Source organism: Mesoplodon bidens, assembly GCF_964165515.1.
Source record: "Mesoplodon bidens genome assembly, chromosome: 8".
Lineage (NCBI taxonomy): Eukaryota > Metazoa > Chordata > Mammalia > Artiodactyla > Ziphiidae > Mesoplodon > Mesoplodon bidens.
In genome coordinates, this window is record NC_138165.1 from 35,910,620 (window position 1) to 35,928,395 (window position 17,776).

Genomic DNA, 17,776 nt, shown 5'->3' on the forward strand with positions numbered 1-17,776 from the left:
ATTATACATGCCATACTCAAATATATATTTTGATATTTATGTAGTAATGAGTCTTTCTACCCTTGGCATTTTGTTTTTCTTAACTTATACTTAGTAAACTGGGCCTAACCGTGGTAAATGAATAGTCTACTGTTATTTGTGTTGTACTGACACCGTTTTGACAGCTTTGAATTTTACTTGCAATTAACTCAAAACTTATATTATTTGTAGACCATAATCATCATATGGATATATAGAAAGTAAGAGACTTTAGAAATTGAACAGTAGACAGGTTGCAGATATTAGGTTCAGGGTCCTGCCAGTAGCGTAAGTGAGTACAGTACTCATGGTAGCACAGCAGGCATGGTAGGGGCTACGGGGACTTACAGAGCCCAGAGTTCCTCCCAAGCAGATGGCTGCCACTCAGCTCCAGCTAACTGTGGTCATGCAAGAATGCTTGACCAATGTTTTCAAATCTTCCAATTTTAAAAAGAATCTAGAAATCCAGAATTTAAGATAAACTCTTTGTTTCTAAAAGTTGGCAAACTAATTCAAAATGCTTTTATAGACCGAACAAAACATACCTAAGGCTTGTGGGCAGCCAAGTTTGATCTTTGCAAAGTTTTCATGAGCTTGGGCCTACCTTATCCTGCCACATTCAGCAGGTCCACTGTGCCAGGAGGAGATGAATGTACACATGGGTCAGAGGTGGCACCTGTACTGGGACTTTCTGAGCCTGGTGAGAGGAAACATTTATACAAATAGCCCTAACGAAATCATGGTGTTAAAGAAAACAGGAACACAGGTCGAGGGAAAGTAATTATACTTTAAGGGAGGAATTTTCAGAGAAGAAAAACAGATGAGATGGGACATTTAAGATGGATCCAGAAGGTTACTTATCAAACTGGGTAGTGAGTGATGTTTAAAAGCATAACTCAGAGTCGCATGCACTTGTGCTTTATTTCTGGCTAAGTCATTTATTGTGACATTGAGGCAAGTTTTAGTGATGGCAAAACTTATTTCTCAGTGTTGATATAAGAATTAAATAGAATAATGTGTGGAAAGTGTTCATCGAGGTGCTATGTACATGGCAAGCAACATCAACCATTATTCTGTTTATTAATGTTCTTGTATGACTTCTCCTGGCCCTCCGCACTATTGCTGCAGGATCCTTTTATCTACACCCTGCCATGACCTAGTAAAACACCTGGCAGAGTAGAGTTCATGAACGTTTACTGAAGGAAGGAAGGCAAGAGAAGTTGACCAAGCAGACAAGGGAAGGGGTGAGAATCCCAGGTAGAGAAAACAGCAAGAACAAATTTGTAGAGGCACAAAAGTCCAAGTGCCGTCTCATAACGAGTAGGTTCTTGAGCCAGGGAGTTGCTAGGCTGGGCAGGGGCTTGTTACAGATTGGAGAGCTGCTGGAACTTTCCTCTCTAGATGGTTCTTCAATACTTTCTCCTCAAGTGCCTTCGGGGTTTGAGTAAAATGCAACAGCTGCCATCAAAAGGTGAGCATTCTTTTAAGGTCTCATGCTTTCTCTTTAAAATCCCTGTGACTTTCATATTTAGCTCCATAACATTATAATACTTGTTTTAACATTTTAAAAAATGTTTAAAACTATTACTTACCACTGAGGGACACTGAGGCCCACAACAAAGCCCCAAAGTTTTCCTACAGTTTCTTATACTTCACCCAAATCATCATGGAGGCCAAACTTCTGCATGCATCAGCTCTTTATGTCATATTCCATCTGACCTTCTCTATTCACTGAAGGAAGTAGGAAATAACTTTCAGAGGATGTGGAGTTTTTTTTCCTTAACTACAATCCACCTGGTATAGGCAAATGTGTAGTAGGGTCCACTTTGGGGAAGTGGGGCCTTGGTTGGACAATTACTACCAAATTCCAGTGGAGTGATGGAGAGAAAACAATGAATTGGAAGAAATGTGTGGGTGAAGAGCAAAGATCTGCTTTCACCATGCGATTGCATTTCTCAGTAAAGGATCAAATTCTTGGCTATATCTGCCCCCTTTTAAATAAAAGTAAACCAAACTTTTGCACTCTTATATGATTTCATTATTTCTGAGGCTAGTTCTAGTTCAGATGTTATGCTGAGCTTTAGGATAAAATGTATCATTTTATTGTCACATTCAGCTCTTACAAATGTTGTACTAGATCACTCTCCCTAGATAGGCATAAGAATGTCAGAAGGTTTAAGAAGACGGCATTGTGGGTTTCAAATCTTTATTGGCCAGTCACATAAGGCTGTATCAGTCAGTGCTGTAACAGAATGCAAGTAATAGAAGCCTGAGTGAAACCACTTTAAGCAAAAAATGAAAGGAGGAGGGTCAGCTTATAGGGTCACATAACCGAAAAGTGCAGCGGCAGGTCTGCTTTGGGCCACAGCTACATTCATTGTTTGAACAGCTGATGACATTCTCTCCTCTCAGCCTTGCTTTCTTCTGTATTGACTTCATGCTACATCTGATGGAAGCAAGGTCCTTAGACTCTCCTGTCTTACCTAATCCTCACAGTTAGTGATCTGACGGGAAAGGCTTTCACTCCACCAGTGTCCATATCAATTCCCAAGATAGTGGACTCTGATTGGCCAGCTTGAGTCCTGTGCTCAGCCTTGTGGTGGAAGAAGTATAACCCTTGACTGCGGACCACACCAGAAAAAAGCAGCAGGGAAGGAAGGGCTCTAAGGAAGGAAAACAAAACAACAGTGGCCCATTGTGTAGATGAAGATAAGAATTCAGACTAACAACATCACACACACACACACACACACACACACACACAAACACACACACACACTTAATAAATGCACATTATATGCTGGGTAGGCTCTAGAAACACAGAAGTATAAAACCTAGTACCAGTAATCAAGGGGTTATAAACTACTTGGAGAAAAATATTACAGCAACATATAATAATAGCATTTGCAAATGCTAATATAATAAGTACTACAAGATCATATTATGAAACTAAAGGTAGTTTGAGTTTCCTTTATATACAGTACTGGCCAAATTATGAGCAAATAATTATGCAACTTATTATTTTACTACTTAAAAGGAATGTCTATTGAACTTAATAGAAACCCATATTGTGGTCATCAGAAAGACATATGATGAAGAAAAGAATTACTACTAGTCCACAACTATAGTTTTCTTATAGCTTTACTAAGGAGAATACTCAAAATCATTAGTTTCAGGAGTAATCACTAAGACACTTAGGTCACAAGAGAGAAATTTCTGAATGTTTAAAAGGCCATATAATTTTGAAATCTACATAGAATCTTAAACCTAAAATAAATTCCCATTATCTGGGATTTATTTAAGTATATTATTGTCATGAAAATAGAATTATGATAGATTTAATAATAGGTGACACTGATTGGGCATTTACTATGTGCCAGGCCCTATGCTAAGTGGTTTAACAGATTATCAATTTTAATCCACATAACACTCCTATGAGTTGGTACTGTTATTATCATCTCTAGTTCATAGAAGAGGAATCAAGCTTAGGAAGAAGGAAGCAACTTACCTAGGTCACACAATAGATGGTGAAAGTGGGCTTCAGACCAAGATCATCTGACTCAAAGAGTGAAGATCTTAATCTCTAAAGTACATCCTCTAATTCTGTTTTGTTTTCCTATCTGTCCCCTAAATCTACTCAGAAGTTAGCATGGCGTTGGGAAATACCTGTAACATTTGGCTGTATGGCAAAATATCCTAATCTAAATGTTTACTAGTAACTGATTAGAGAAGTGAGTCTACAGAAATTAGGAAGAGAATGTGGTATATTTTCTCTAAAACTCCTCAAACTCTGCAAAAAACAGCTGAACAAAGACATCATTAAGGATGCATTATCTCTTGTTTAAGTTCATATCCCATTTTTCTTTTTTTTGTTTAACATCTTTATTGTAGTATAATTTCTTTACAGTGGTGTGTTAGTTTCTGCTTTATAACAAAGTCAATCAGCTATACATATACATATATCCTCATATCTCCTCCCACTTGCATCTCCCTCCCACCCTCCTTATCCCACATCTCTAGGTGGTCACAAAGCACCGAGCTTATCTCCCTGTGTTATGCAGCTGTGCTTCACACTAGCTATCTATTTGACATTTGGTAGTATATATAAGTCCATGTCACTCTCTCACTTCGTCCCAGCTTACCCTTCCCTCTCCCCATGTCCATTCTCTATGTCTGCGTCTTTATTGCTGTCCTGCCCCTAGGTTCCTCAGAAACTTTTTTTTTTTTAGATTCCATATATATGTGTTAGCATACGGTATGTGTTTTTCTATTTCTGACTTACTTCACTCTGTATGACAGACTCTAGGTCCATCCACCTCACTCCAGATAACTCAATATCATTTCGTTTTATGGCTAATATTCCATTGTATATATGTGCTACGTCTTCTTTATCCATTTATCTGTTGATGGACACTTAGATTGCTTCCATGTCCTGGCTACTGTAAATAGAGCTCAGTGAATATTGTGGTACATGACTCTCTTTGAATTATGGTTTTGTCAGGGTATATGTCCAGTAGTGAGATTGCTGGGTCATATGGTAGTTCTATTTTTAGTTTTTTAAGGAACTTCCATACTGTTCTCCATAGCGGCTATATCAATTTACATTCTGACCAACAGTGCAAGAGGGTTCCCTTTTCTCCACACCCTCTCCAGCATTTATTGTTTGTAGATTTTTTGATGATGGCCATTCTGACTGGCGTGAGGTGATACCTCACTGTAGTTCTGATTTGCATTTCTCTAATGATTAGTGATGTTGAGCATCCTTTCATGTGTTTGTTGGCAATCTGTATATCTTTGGAGAAACGTCTATTTAGGTCTTCTGCCCATTTTTGGATTGGGTTGTTTGTTTTTTTGATATTGAGCTGCATGTGTTGCTTATAAATTTTGGAGATTAATCCTTTGTCCGTTGTTTCATTTGCAAATATTTACTCCCATCCTGAGGGTTCTCTTTTCATCTTGTTTATGGTTTCCTTTGCTGTGCAAAAGCTTTTGAGTTTCATTAGGTCCCATTCCTTTATTTTTGTTTTTATTTCCATTTCTCTATGAGGCGGGTCAAAAAGGATCTTGCTGCTGTGATTAATGTCATAGAGTGTTCTGCCTATGTTTTGCTCTCAGAGTTTTATAAGGTCTGGCCTTACATTTAGGTCTTTGATCCATATTGGTTTTTATTTTCGTGTATGGTGTTAGGGAATGTTCTGATTTCATTCTTTTACATTTAGCTGTCCAGATTTCCCAGCACCACTTATTGAAGAGGCTGTCTTTTCTCCATTGTATATTCTTCCCTCCTTTATCAAAAATAAGGTGACCATATGTGTGTGGGTTTATCTCTGGGCTTTCTATCCTGTTCCATTGATCTATATTTCTGTTTTTGTGCCAGTACCATACTGTCTTGATTACTGTAACTTTGTAGTATATTCTGAAGTCAGGGAGCCTGATTCCTCCAGCTCTGCTTTTCTTTCTCCAGATTGCTTCAGCTATCCGGGGTCTTTTGTGTTTCCATACAAACTGTGAAATTTTCTGTTCTAGTTCTGTGAAAAATGCCATTGGTAGTTTGATAGCAATTGCAATCTGTAGATTGCTTTGGGTAAAATAGTCAATTTCATAAAGTGGATTCCTCCTATCCAACACCATGGTATATCTCTCCATGTCTTTGTACCATCTTTAATTTCTTTCATCAGTGTCTTATAGTTTTCTGCATACAGGTCTTTTGTCTCCTTAGGTAGGTTTATTCCTAGGTATTTATTCTTTTTGTTGCAATGGTAAATGGAAGTGTTTCCTTAATTTCTCTTTCAGATTTTTCATCATTAGTGTATAGGAATGCAAGAGATTTCTGTGCATTAATTTTGTATCCTGCTACTTTACCACATTCATTGATTAGCTCTAGTAGTTTTCTGGTAGCGTCTTTAGGATACTCTATGTATAGTATCATCTCATCTGCAGTGACAGCTTTACTTCTTCTTTTCCAATTTGGATTCCTTTTATTTCTTTTTCTTCTCTGATTGCTGTGGCTAAAACTTCCAAAACTATATTGAATAATAGTGGTGATAGTGGACAACCTTGTCTTGTTCCTGATCTTAGAGGAAATGGTTTCAGTTTTTCACCATTGGGAACGATGTTGACTGTGGGTCTGTCATATATGGCTTTTATTATGTTGAGGTAAGTACCCTCTATGCCTACTTTCTGGAGGGTTTTTATCATAAACGGGTATTCAATTTTGTCGAAAGTTTTTCTGCATCTATTGAGATGATCATATGGTTTTTATCCTTCAGTTTGTTGATATGGTCTATCACATTGATTGATTTGCATATATTGAAGAATCCTTTCATTCCTGGGGTAAACTCCACTTGATCATGGTGTATGCTCCTTTCAATGTGCTGTTGGATTCTGTTTGCTAATATTTTGTTGAGGATTTTTGCATCTATGTTCATCAGTGATATTGGCCTGTAGTTTTCTTTCTTGGTGACATCTTTGTCTGGTTTTGATATCAAGGTGATGGTGGCTTCGTAAAATGAGTTTAGGAGTGTTCCTCCCTCTGCTATATTTTGGAAGAGTTTGAGAAGGATAGGTGTTAGCTCTTCTCTAAATGTTTGATAGAATTCACCTGTGAAGCCATCGGTCCTGGGCTTTTGTTTGTTGGAAGATTTTTAATCACAGTCTTAATTTCAGTGCTTGTGATTGGTCTGTTTATATCTTCTATTTCTTCCTTGTTCAGTCTCGGAAAGCTGTGCTTTTCTAAGAATGATACCATTTCTCCCAGGTGGTCCATTTTCTTGTCATATACTTGCTTGTAGTAATCTCTCATGATCCTTTGTATTTCTGCAGTGTCAATTGTTACTTCTCCTTTTTCATTTCTAATTCTATTGATTTGTGTCTTCTCCCTTTTTTTCTTGATGAGTCTAGTAATGGTTTATCAACTTTTTTTATCTTTTCAAAGAACCAGCTTTTAGTTTTATTGACCTTTGCTGTTGTTTCCTTCATTTCTTTTTCATTTATTTCTGCTCTGATCTTTATGATTTCTTTCCTTCTGCTAACGTTGTGATTTTTTTGTTCTTCTTTCTCTAATTGCTTTAGGTGTAAAGTTAGGTTGTCTATTTGAGGTGTTTCTTGTTTCTTGAGGTAGGATTTTATTCCTATACACTTCCCTCCTAGAACTGCTTTTGCTGCATCCCATAGGTTTTGGGTCATCGTGTTTTCATTATCATTTGTTTCTAGGTATTTTATTTCCTCTTTGATTTCTTCAGTGATCTCTTGGTTACTTAGTAGTGTATTGTTTAGCCTCCATGTGTCTGTATTTTTTACAGATTTTTTCCTGTTATTGATATCTAGTCTCATAGCGTGGTGGTCAGAAAAAATACTTGATACGATTGCAATTTTCTTAAATTTACCAAGGCTTGATTTGTGACCCAAGATATGATCTATCCTGGAAAGTGTTCCATGAGCACTTGAGAAGAAAGTGTATTATGTTGTTTTGGGATGGAATGTCCTGTAAATATCAATTAAGTCAATCTTGTTTAATGTATCATTTAAAGCTTGTGTTTCCTTATTTATTTTCATTTTGGATGTTCTGTCCTTTGGTGAAAGTGGGGTGTTAAAGTCCCCTACTATGATTGTGTTACTCTCAATTTCCCCTTTTATGGCTGTTAGCATCTGCCTTATGTATTGAGGTGCTCCTATGTTGGGTGCATAAATATTTACAATTGTTATATCTTCTTCTTGGATCGATCCCTTGATCATTATGTAGTATCCTTCTTTGTCTCTTGTAATAGTCTTTATTTTAAAGTCTATTATGTGTGATATGAGAATTGCTGCTCCAGCTTTTTTTTTATTTCCATTTGCATGGAATATCTTTTTCCATCCCCTCACTCTCAGTCTGTATGTGTCCCTAGGTCTGAAGTGGGTCTCTTGTAGACAGCATATATATGGATCTTGTTTTTGTATCCATTCAGCCAGTGTATATCTTTTGGTTGGAACATTTAATCCATTTATGTTTAAGGTAGTTATCAATATGTATGTTCCTATTACCATTTTCTTAATTGTTTTTGGTTCGTTATTGTAGGCCTTTTCCTTCTTTTGTGCTTCTTGCCTAGAGAAGTTTCTTTAGCATTAGTTGTGAAGCTGGTTTGGTGGTGCTGAATTCTCTTAGCTTTTGCTTGTGTGTAAAGCTTTTAATTTCTCTGTAGAATATGAATGAGATCCTTGCTGTGTAGAGTAATCTTGATTGTAGGTTTTTCCCCTTTCATCACTTTAAATATGTCCTGCCACGCCCCTTTGTCTTGCAGAGTTTCTGCTGAGAGATTAGCTGTTAACCTTGTGTGGATTCCCTTGTATGTTATTTGTTGTTTTCCCTTGCTGCTTTTAATATTTTTTCTTTGTATTTAATTTTTGATAGTTTGATTTATGTGTCTTGTCATGTTTCTCCTTGGATTTATCCTGTATGGGACTCTCTGCGCTTCCTGGACTTGATTAACCATTTCCTTTCCCATATTAGCGAAGTTTCCAACTACAAGCTCTTCAAATATTTTCTCAGTCCCTTTCTTTTTCTCTTCTTCTTCTGGAACACCTATAATTCGAACGTTGGTGTGTTTAATGTTGTCCCAGAGGTCTCTGAGGCTGTCCTCAGTTCTTTTCCTTCTTTTTTCTTTATGCTGCTCTGCGGGAGTTATTTCCACTATTTTATCTTCCAAGTCACTTATCCATTCTTCTGCCTCAGTTATTCTGTTATTGTTTCCTTCTAGAGAATTTTTAATTTCATGTATTGTGTTGTTCATCATTGTTTGTTTGCTCTTTAGTTCTTCTAGGTCCTTCTTAAATGTTTCTTGCATTTTCTCCATTCTATTTCCAAGATTTTGGATGCTCTTTACTACCATTACTCTGAATTATTTTGCAGGTAGACTGCCTATTTCCTCTTCATTTGTTTGGTTTGGTGGGTTTTTACTTTGCTCCTTCATCTGCTGTGTGTTTCTCTGTCTTCTCATTTTCCTTAACTTACTGTGTTTGGGGTCTCCTTTTCACAGGCTGAAGGTTCGTAGTTCCCATTGTTTCTGGTGTCTGCCCCGAGTGTCTAAGATTGTTTCAGTCGGTTGTGTTGGTTTCCTGTTGGAGGGGACTGGTGCCTGTGTTTTGGTGGATGAGGCTGGATCTTGTCTTTCTGATGGGCAGGACCGTGCCCCGTGGTGTGTTTTGGGATGTCTGTGACCTTATTATGATTTTAGGCAGCCTCTCTGCTAATGTGTGGGGTTGTGTTCCTGTCTTGCTAGTTGTTTGGCAGTAGGTGTCCAGAACTGTAGCTTGCTGGTCATTGAGTGGAGGTGGGTCTTAGCGTTGAGATGGAAATATCAAGGAGAGCTTTCACCGTTTGTTAGTACATGGAGCTGGGAGGTCTCTGGTGGATCAATGTCCTGAACTTGGCTCTCCCACATCAGAGGCACAGGCCTGACACCCAGCTGGAGCACAAACACCCTGTCAGCCACACGGCCAGGTACATGGGCAGTTTCTTGCCTTTTGGGGAGTCTGAGCTCTTCTGCAGCATTCAGTAGATGTTCTGAGGAGTTGTTCCACATGTAGATGTATTTCTAATGTATTTGTGGGGAGGAAGGTGATCTCTATGTCTTACTCCTCCACCATCTTGAAGGTCTCCCCATATCCCATTTTTCTTAAGCTAATTTTTGATTAGGATGGAAATTGTTTTTTATTGGTGTCATGCCACTTGGATGCAGGAAAAGCAAAATTACACTGATATTGCTGACATAAAGAGCTCAAAGTATTAGCTTTTCACTTTTCACTGAACTTTGTCCATTGTAAATATGCTTATTATCTCTTCATGTGATTCAGTGTTCTCAATTTATACTTACTTTTGACAGAAATCCAAAACAATATTTGTAATTCAGTACTTCTTTAGAAATGGAGATTGATTTGTAATGGAGAGATAGCGTTGATTTCATATTATTAGCTAATGTTTAAAATTATAAATGTGTGTAATTTGTGTATATCAATTATACTTCAATAAAGCTAAAGAAATTATATATCATCTCAGGTAAATAGTACAAACTTTCTTAATGCTTTCTGTAGTTTCCCTCAAACTAGATAAACTTATTCCTAAATTTTCTTCCATTTCAGTATTAAAAAATATCTTCTAGATGCAACTACAAATTAAAAATACTTTTCAATAATAATGTCATTTTAATTATGACTCCAATTCAGACTCTGACACCAGCTGCGTGTTCTACAATTCAACTCAATTCTGACACTATCTACCCAGAGATAGCATCAGAGGCCAGAGATTAGAGGCTCAGTCCCTCAAGACTGCCCCCCACTTCAGATGTCAATTGCAATACCTGTGCTTCTGACCAACTGGCTTTAAATTGAAGGTTGCCATGACGCCCTCCTTTAGTTAGATTAATTTGCTAGAGACTCACAGAATTCAGGAAACATGTTTACTCACTAGATTACCAATGTATTACAGAAGATATTAAAGGATACAAATCAACAGCAGACTGAAGAGATACATAGGGTGAGATCCTGAACGAAGGAGCTTATGTCCCTGTGGTGCTTGGGCCCAGCATGACTGCACAAGGAAGAGTTCTGTTTCACCAGCCTGGAAGCTCTCAGAACCCCCTCCTTTTAGGGTTTTTATTGAGGCTTCATTACATAGGCATGATTTTTTTTTTTTTTTTTTTTTTTTTTGCGGTATGTGGGCCTCTCATTGTTGTGGCCTCTCCCGTTGTGAAGCACAGGCTCCGGACGCACAGGCTCAGCAGCCATGGCTCACGGGCCCAGCCGCTCTGCGGTATGTGGGATCTTCCCAGACCGGGGCACGAACCCGTGTCCCCTGCATCGGCAGGCGGACTCTCAACCACTGCACCACCAGGGAAGCCCCATAGGCATGATTAATGAATTCATGGCTATTGTCTATGGTTTCAACCTCCAGCCCTTCTCCTCTCCCTGGAGGTCAGGAGTGGGACTGACAGTTCCAACCATTTAATCAAGAGGTTGATTCCACTGTTGACCAACCCCCATCCTTAGTTGACTTAGAAGCTTTCCAAAAGTTATCTCACTGACATAGCAAAAGATACCTTTTCTCTCTCAGCATTTAGGGAATTCCAAAGATTTAAGAGTTCTGTGCCAGGAATGGGGACTAAGAACAAATATATATTTCTTATTATAAATCACAATACCACAGTCATGAATTAAAAATAACACTTAATTGAAAAGTCTATTTTTTCAACAGTTATTTTTATAAAGCCTCATTGATTCTTCACTCTTGAAATTAAAAAAAAACAACATTCACAATACTTCTATAGTATGATTTAAATGTTTTCCTAAACTTCATTTTTTGCCTAAACTAAGTATCCTGCAAACCTCAGTAAAACTGTACAGATCATCTTGAACTGCCAGAAATAGTAACAAACACAAAATTCCAAATTAAATTTGAAATGCAATGCGGGAGTCCCAAATTGCCTCTGAACACTTCCAATTTAATGTGACATTAATTTTGCATCTATTAGCTTACTGTTATTTATAGAATACCATCAAACTTGGTTCAGCAAAACAGAAATCACCATCCAATATTTTCCTCCTATTCTGGATTTGGTCTATGTCTATACATGCAAATTGAAATGAAAAACAATATATGTGGGTACTGCAAGTAGGAGTAAAGCACATTCATCAGGATAATTATTGATTCAATCTTTGTGAGTGCTTACTAAATGTAAGTCAAAGTGTTATGTACAATGGTGATACAAAAATATATAAGTCAACGTCCTTGCCTTTGGGGGCCTTTGATTGAATGCAAAGCTTTGATCTTTGAGATCCTGGATTATGTCTTCTAGTCCTCTCTGGGCAAATAAATATATAATCTAGTGAATGATGAGGAAAAGATAAAAACTATAGACATGTAAGTAGCAATTGACTACTGCAAACATGTTGTGTGCTATATACATATTAAACGTAAAATAAGGATGTTATTTTGAAAACACGTGTGTAATTTAAAAAAGTAAAAGATTAATTTTCTATTTTCACTAATTACTATATGCACATCAAAATTCATCACTTGCTGACATATTTGAAATTAAAATAAAGTTTCTTGGGCTTCCCTGGTGGCGCAGTGGTCGAGAGTCCACCTGACGATGCAGGGGACACGGGTTCGTGCCCCGGTCCAGGAGGATCCCACATGCCGCAGAGCGGCTGGGCCCATGAGCCATGGCTGCTGAGCCTGCGCGTCCAGAGCCTGTCCTCCACAACGGGAGAGGCCACAACAGTGAGAGGCCCGCCAAAAAAAATAATAATAATAAAAATGAAAAATAAAGTTTCTTTCCAGTTTTAAAAGTCTTAATTAGCTCAAAAGTTATACTTCTCTATATTCTAAATGATGAAGAAATAACATCCCTGGTAGCCACTGACGAAGAGCCATAGCTTGTAAAGCAAGCATTTATGTACAAATTGCTTTTAAAAAGCACCTGTTTGGTATTGTAGATTCATCAGACATTTTTAAATGAAAGGAGGAAAAATATCCCTTTCCTTTAAAAGTTCTGTCAGCCAAAGAAACCAGATTGAAAATAGATGCTTGAAATAAAGAAGTAAAATACCAGTGGTCAGAATAGACAGGTAAAAATAATTTAGCTTAGCATACATAGCAATAGCCTGGTTGCTATGGCAACCAAGACAAAGATTGCAGTTATTTGTTGCCAAGGTGGTTCAATTTTTATCCCCCCAGTCAGTATAAGCCTTGGGTTAAAGTCAAACTCTGGAGCAGAAAGGAAGCACTGGACAGAGAGTTCCTTTATTCTTTTGCCCTCATGGCCTAGAGGTTGGAGCAAACATAGTTCAAGGTGGGTTGCCTAATGAGAGTGGGCAGAAGCAGTAAATTTTTCATGTTTCATAGGATGAGAATTAAGTATTTTTATCTGGTATGGAAATTCAGAGCAGACATGTCATTTTCACACACCCATGCAACCCACAGTCTTGTAATGTTAAGTAGCTGTGGACTGTTCCTTGAGTTAGGAAGTGAATTCAACCATGGAATCTAATTTGAAGGAAATCCCAAATAAGAAAGTAAAATAAAATAAAAGGTCTCATTGGTTATCTTGGTGGTAAAATTGTGAGTAATATATTTTTCTCTTTAGCTCTACTTCTCTGTATTGTGCTAATCTCATTTATAATGGAAAATATGTAGTTAGATATAAACCCACTAAAACTCAATTGCTCTGAAAGAGGTCATTAAAAAGCAATTAATCTTCACAGAATTTTAAAATTTAAAGGACACTTAAATATCATCTTGCCCAGGTTTTTGGTTTATTTTTTTTAAATCTTTGATCAATGGAATCATCTGGAACTAAATCTCTCTCTCTCTCTCTCTGTGTCCTCCCACCCCCTGGAAATTCAGTAATTTTCAATGGAGTCTGAGGATTGTGAATTTTTAACAATTCTCATTCCATTTGCAGCCTTTACTCCCACGTTATTAAGATCAAGCAAATTTGGGAAACATGGGTGTAGCCCAATCTTTCCATTCTGCCTGTAAAGTTAAAGCTGAAAAAAGAACCCAGTAGAGACCTAGAGTTTGTATTTCCTCATTGTTATTGTACGTTATCACTCTTTCTGTAGATTTCTCAATGAGGTAACTGGTTCAGTTATATATTCTTATGATGTTTTAATTACAGTGTATTTGTTTTTTAAATAAAAACATGTTAAAGCTTACTTGCACAACTCATATTTGAGAAACAGGCTTACTGCCATATTGATCTCTTGTGTAAACCCTCTAAGAAACAATGTCCATTTAAGAGTTTTCCTAGGCCAGAGTGCTTCAAGTGTCTTCCTCAAAACATTGGTCTCACAATTGTTTCCTAGAAGAAGGTTTTCTTAGTCAAGTAATACCTGCTCCCCCAAGAAATTAACATGGCAAATTAACACAATAAAAGTTCTGTGAAGTCCTAAATTAAAGAAATCTGAAAAAAAATTTTACCCAACACTTCTCAAACATTTTTGATGACAGAATTCATTTCTAATTTGCCTTTTTCTTTATATAACATCTATTGATATCCTGAATTCATATTTGAGGAAAGATTTTTTTAGGAAATACTAACCTAGACAAAATGTCTTTTCACAGATAACTGTGAGCACTATATGTTCAACTCAAACATGGATGTGTTAGAAATTTTTAAGTTTTTAAAGAAAGAGGGTTAGGACAGGCATGAGGTAATACTGGTGGGAAGGAGGTGGTACATAATAGGAAGTACATTTTTCTTCCTTGTTTTAATGAAGTCCACTCAGGTTTTTTTCCTAACAATGTACCAAATATAGAACTCAGTACAGAAGAGCTGGAAAAAATACCATATATATTTCCTTCTCTGTTCTAAATACCATGTTTATTTCCTTTTCTGTTTTAAATATTGGTTACAAGTATACCCGTATTTTGAAGCCTACTCTTTTAGATTCAGTTAGGTAGAAATGGAAAAATTTGGGATGCAGGGTCATACATAAAAAGTGTCTAAGTCTTTCTTCTGAGAGTAGCATAGCTAAAGCGGGCCATAGAGCGGAGAATGGAAAAACCTCTTTTTCTGCCCCTTGTCCCAGTGTCCTGAGGTTGGTGACACTAAGGCTATTACTGTAATGGTGGGAACAGAGACAAGGTGGTCTGTGGTGTGAGAACCAGGGCACATAATCATGCTATTTTCCATACTTCCTTGGCCCCTTTATTTCCTATTGGTGTCTCAGTTCTCCTTTTCAGATGTGGCAGAAAATATTAAAAAAGGATCTGCAGCCAGATCTAGTTTCTGGTGCCTGTTGATCCTTCTTTCATTTGAAGTGAAGAGTCAAGCTGAGAAATCCCTATACCATTGTGAGGAACACAGGCTTAATTTTCAGGTCACGGCAACAACATTAGGTGAGACTGAGCGACGCAACCCAAAAGGGAAAAAAAATGTATTGATAGTAGAGAGGAATATTCTAGTGCTGTTTCTTGGTTGACTGGCAGCTGTCAGTTGAGCTGAACAATCCTGTTTCAGGTGATAAGCTGTCATTTGTAAATTATGCCCATAGCTGTATTCATTATTCATGGGTTGGTATTGGAAAAGAATGATTTCAGGTGCCTAAGTGTTCCTACCTGCAGGCACCTGAATTACTTCCAAAACTGACTACTCTATTACCTGTCATGCCCTCTCATTCTTTTTCTACCACTGTCTGATCCTACCAGCCTACTTTTTGTTTCCAGTGAAGAAAGACTTCTTTCCTTTTCCTAGGCTTTCTGCCTTAGAAATGAATGAATAAATTCTGATGCACAGAGAACTTTAATGCTAGTAAATGAACAACGGCAAGCATGAGATTTCAGTATAAGGTTAACTTTTTAAAAAAGTATTTTCCAAAGAATAAGTATTACTGTCCACTCTACACAATCTATTACTTAAAAGTGAGTAAAAACCAAGGCATGAACTGCTGGATATTTAAAAAGAGAGAGTTCATTACCATATTCTTGCATTTTAGAATTGTTTTATATTGTTTTTATAATAAATTAGAATAACCCCTCAGCTTAGTCTTCTGATTAGCCATTTTAAGATTTTGAATATGTTTCTTACACGGATTACCCCAAATTTGTCTGTATTTTTTTTTCTTTCTTTTTTTTTTTTGCGGTACGCAGGCCTCTCACTGTTGTGGCCTCTCCCGTTGCAGAGCACAAGCTCCAGACGCGCAGGCTCAGCGGCCATGGCTCACGGGCCCAGCCGCTCCGCGGCATGTGGGATCTTCCCAGACTGGGGCACGAACCTGTGTCCCCTGCATCAGCAGGCGGACTCTCAACCACTGCGCCACCAGGGAAGCCCTGTCTGCATTTTGAATCCAAACTACTCCTTTAGAATTACTAAGGTAGAGAGGGAAAAACGATCAGTGTGCAGGGAGGTTGAAGGAGTCTCGCTTTGAAGGCAGTTTTGTCCCATCCTGAATCATGAAACTCCCTTTTTTTAAGTTCAGGGAAAACAACAGAGACACAGGTTCCTTAGTTCCTATTTCATTTCCATGCAGTGATCTTCTCTGGCGTATCAAACTGCCAAGAAAAGAATAATCGCTCGTTGGATAAATTAGGGTTCATCCTAACAGTTGTGGTCTTCTGGTTTCATTGCCATGTTACTGACTCGGCAATAAAGAAAAAATAGAATATAATAGAGAGAAATACTCTAGTGTTGTCTTGAAGGAAACCTCCTTTATAAAATATAAAACTTGTCAATGCTATTGTTCCAATAGTCTATTATCTGCCTCAAGTATAGGACAGAAAATTAACTTTGTGGGGAAGCAAACAACTTTTTTAACACAGTCACTGAAATTTAAACTGATATTACTCTTTCGTTCTGAGAATATTCTCAGAGAAAAAGAATCTAATGCTATTTTTGTGCCGACAGGTTCAAATGTAAAATTTATATTAATTGTTGAAAAGAGATACAATATACAAGAACATAAAAAAACAACAAAGTGGTGAACTTCTGTTTCTTAAGAAATTGTTTTTATCATTGAAAGAAAGAATTCCTAAATGTTATCAAGAACAGTAATTCATATTGCAGAACCTCTTTCATTGTATGCAAAATTGAAGCTCATATCAAAAGACCATAGCAAAACACAGAAATATATGCCTCACGAATGGAGGAAATAACCTGAAACTTGATTTAGGCAGCATGGCCCATTGTCCACAGTATTTGAAGAGGTTACAGTGTAAAGTTTTGAAATTATTGGTTGTAATGGAAGAATTTTGTTAAATTTTTTTTTTTTTTTTTTTTTTTTTTTTTTTGCGGTACGCGGGCCTCTCACTGTTGTGGCCTCTCCCGTTGCGGAGCACAGGCTCCGGACGCGCAGGCTCAGCGGCCATGGCTTACGGGCCGAGCTGCTCCGCGGCATGTGGGATCTTCCCGGACCGGGGCACGAACCCGTGTCCCCTGCATCGGCAGGCGGACTCTCAACCACTGCGCCACCAGGGAAGCCCTGTTAAAATATTTTTGATGTAGTTAACACACACACAACTCTGTTTCCCACCCATATGGAATATTAAATTATCTATTTTGAAATCTATAAAATTCAATAATGAAATTTGAAAACATATTAAGATCAGAAATATACTTTGTTATTTGTTCTGAATTCTATTTTTATTTCCATAGCTGATGGAAAGTTAATTCCCTATTAATAGGAATTAATCCTCATCCCCAACTCTTGAGAATAAACTCAGAGTGCAGTTATTAGCACATGACAGTTTTAGGAATTTTAAGTTACAACACGTGAAAATTAACCTGCTAGTAGTTGCGATATATTTAGATTCAACTGGCACTTGATATTCAGTTTGTGTTCCAGAAAACATTAAGAACAGACTTTGAAGTTTGCAGGGAAATATTTATTTTAGTGTAGTCATCCAGTAGAGGAAGGAAAGATTCCTGATTAATCTATATAAAGCCCAGGAGAACCTGTTTCTTCAGCATTTTTAGTTTCCCAAGGTTCTGTAGCTGCACAAAGTAACAGGCCAATAACATCATTCTCTTCTCTTGCTTTGGCTTAATGCTTAACCTTAGTGACCTGCTGCACACCTTGATTCTGGTTCAACCTGTGAGCTTAATGTATTTATTTACAAGTACTGGAATTGTTTGAAACAGTTATTCCCAACACTGTCTTAGAAAACTTTAATGGGTGAATTCCTTTTTTGTGCTAGAACCCACATGAACTAACTTTAATATATACTTTGGAATCAACTTTTCTCATCTTCCTGGAAAGCAAACACACACACACACACACACAC

At 37.5% G+C, this 17,776-nt stretch overlaps 1 protein-coding gene across 6 annotated transcripts in view; it reads left to right on the forward strand.

Moving 5' to 3' along the window:
- KCNH7 (potassium voltage-gated channel subfamily H member 7) overlaps window positions 1-17,776 on the forward strand; it is a 457,039-nt gene that overhangs the window by 347,642 nt on the left and 91,621 nt on the right. The window lies entirely within an intron of this gene.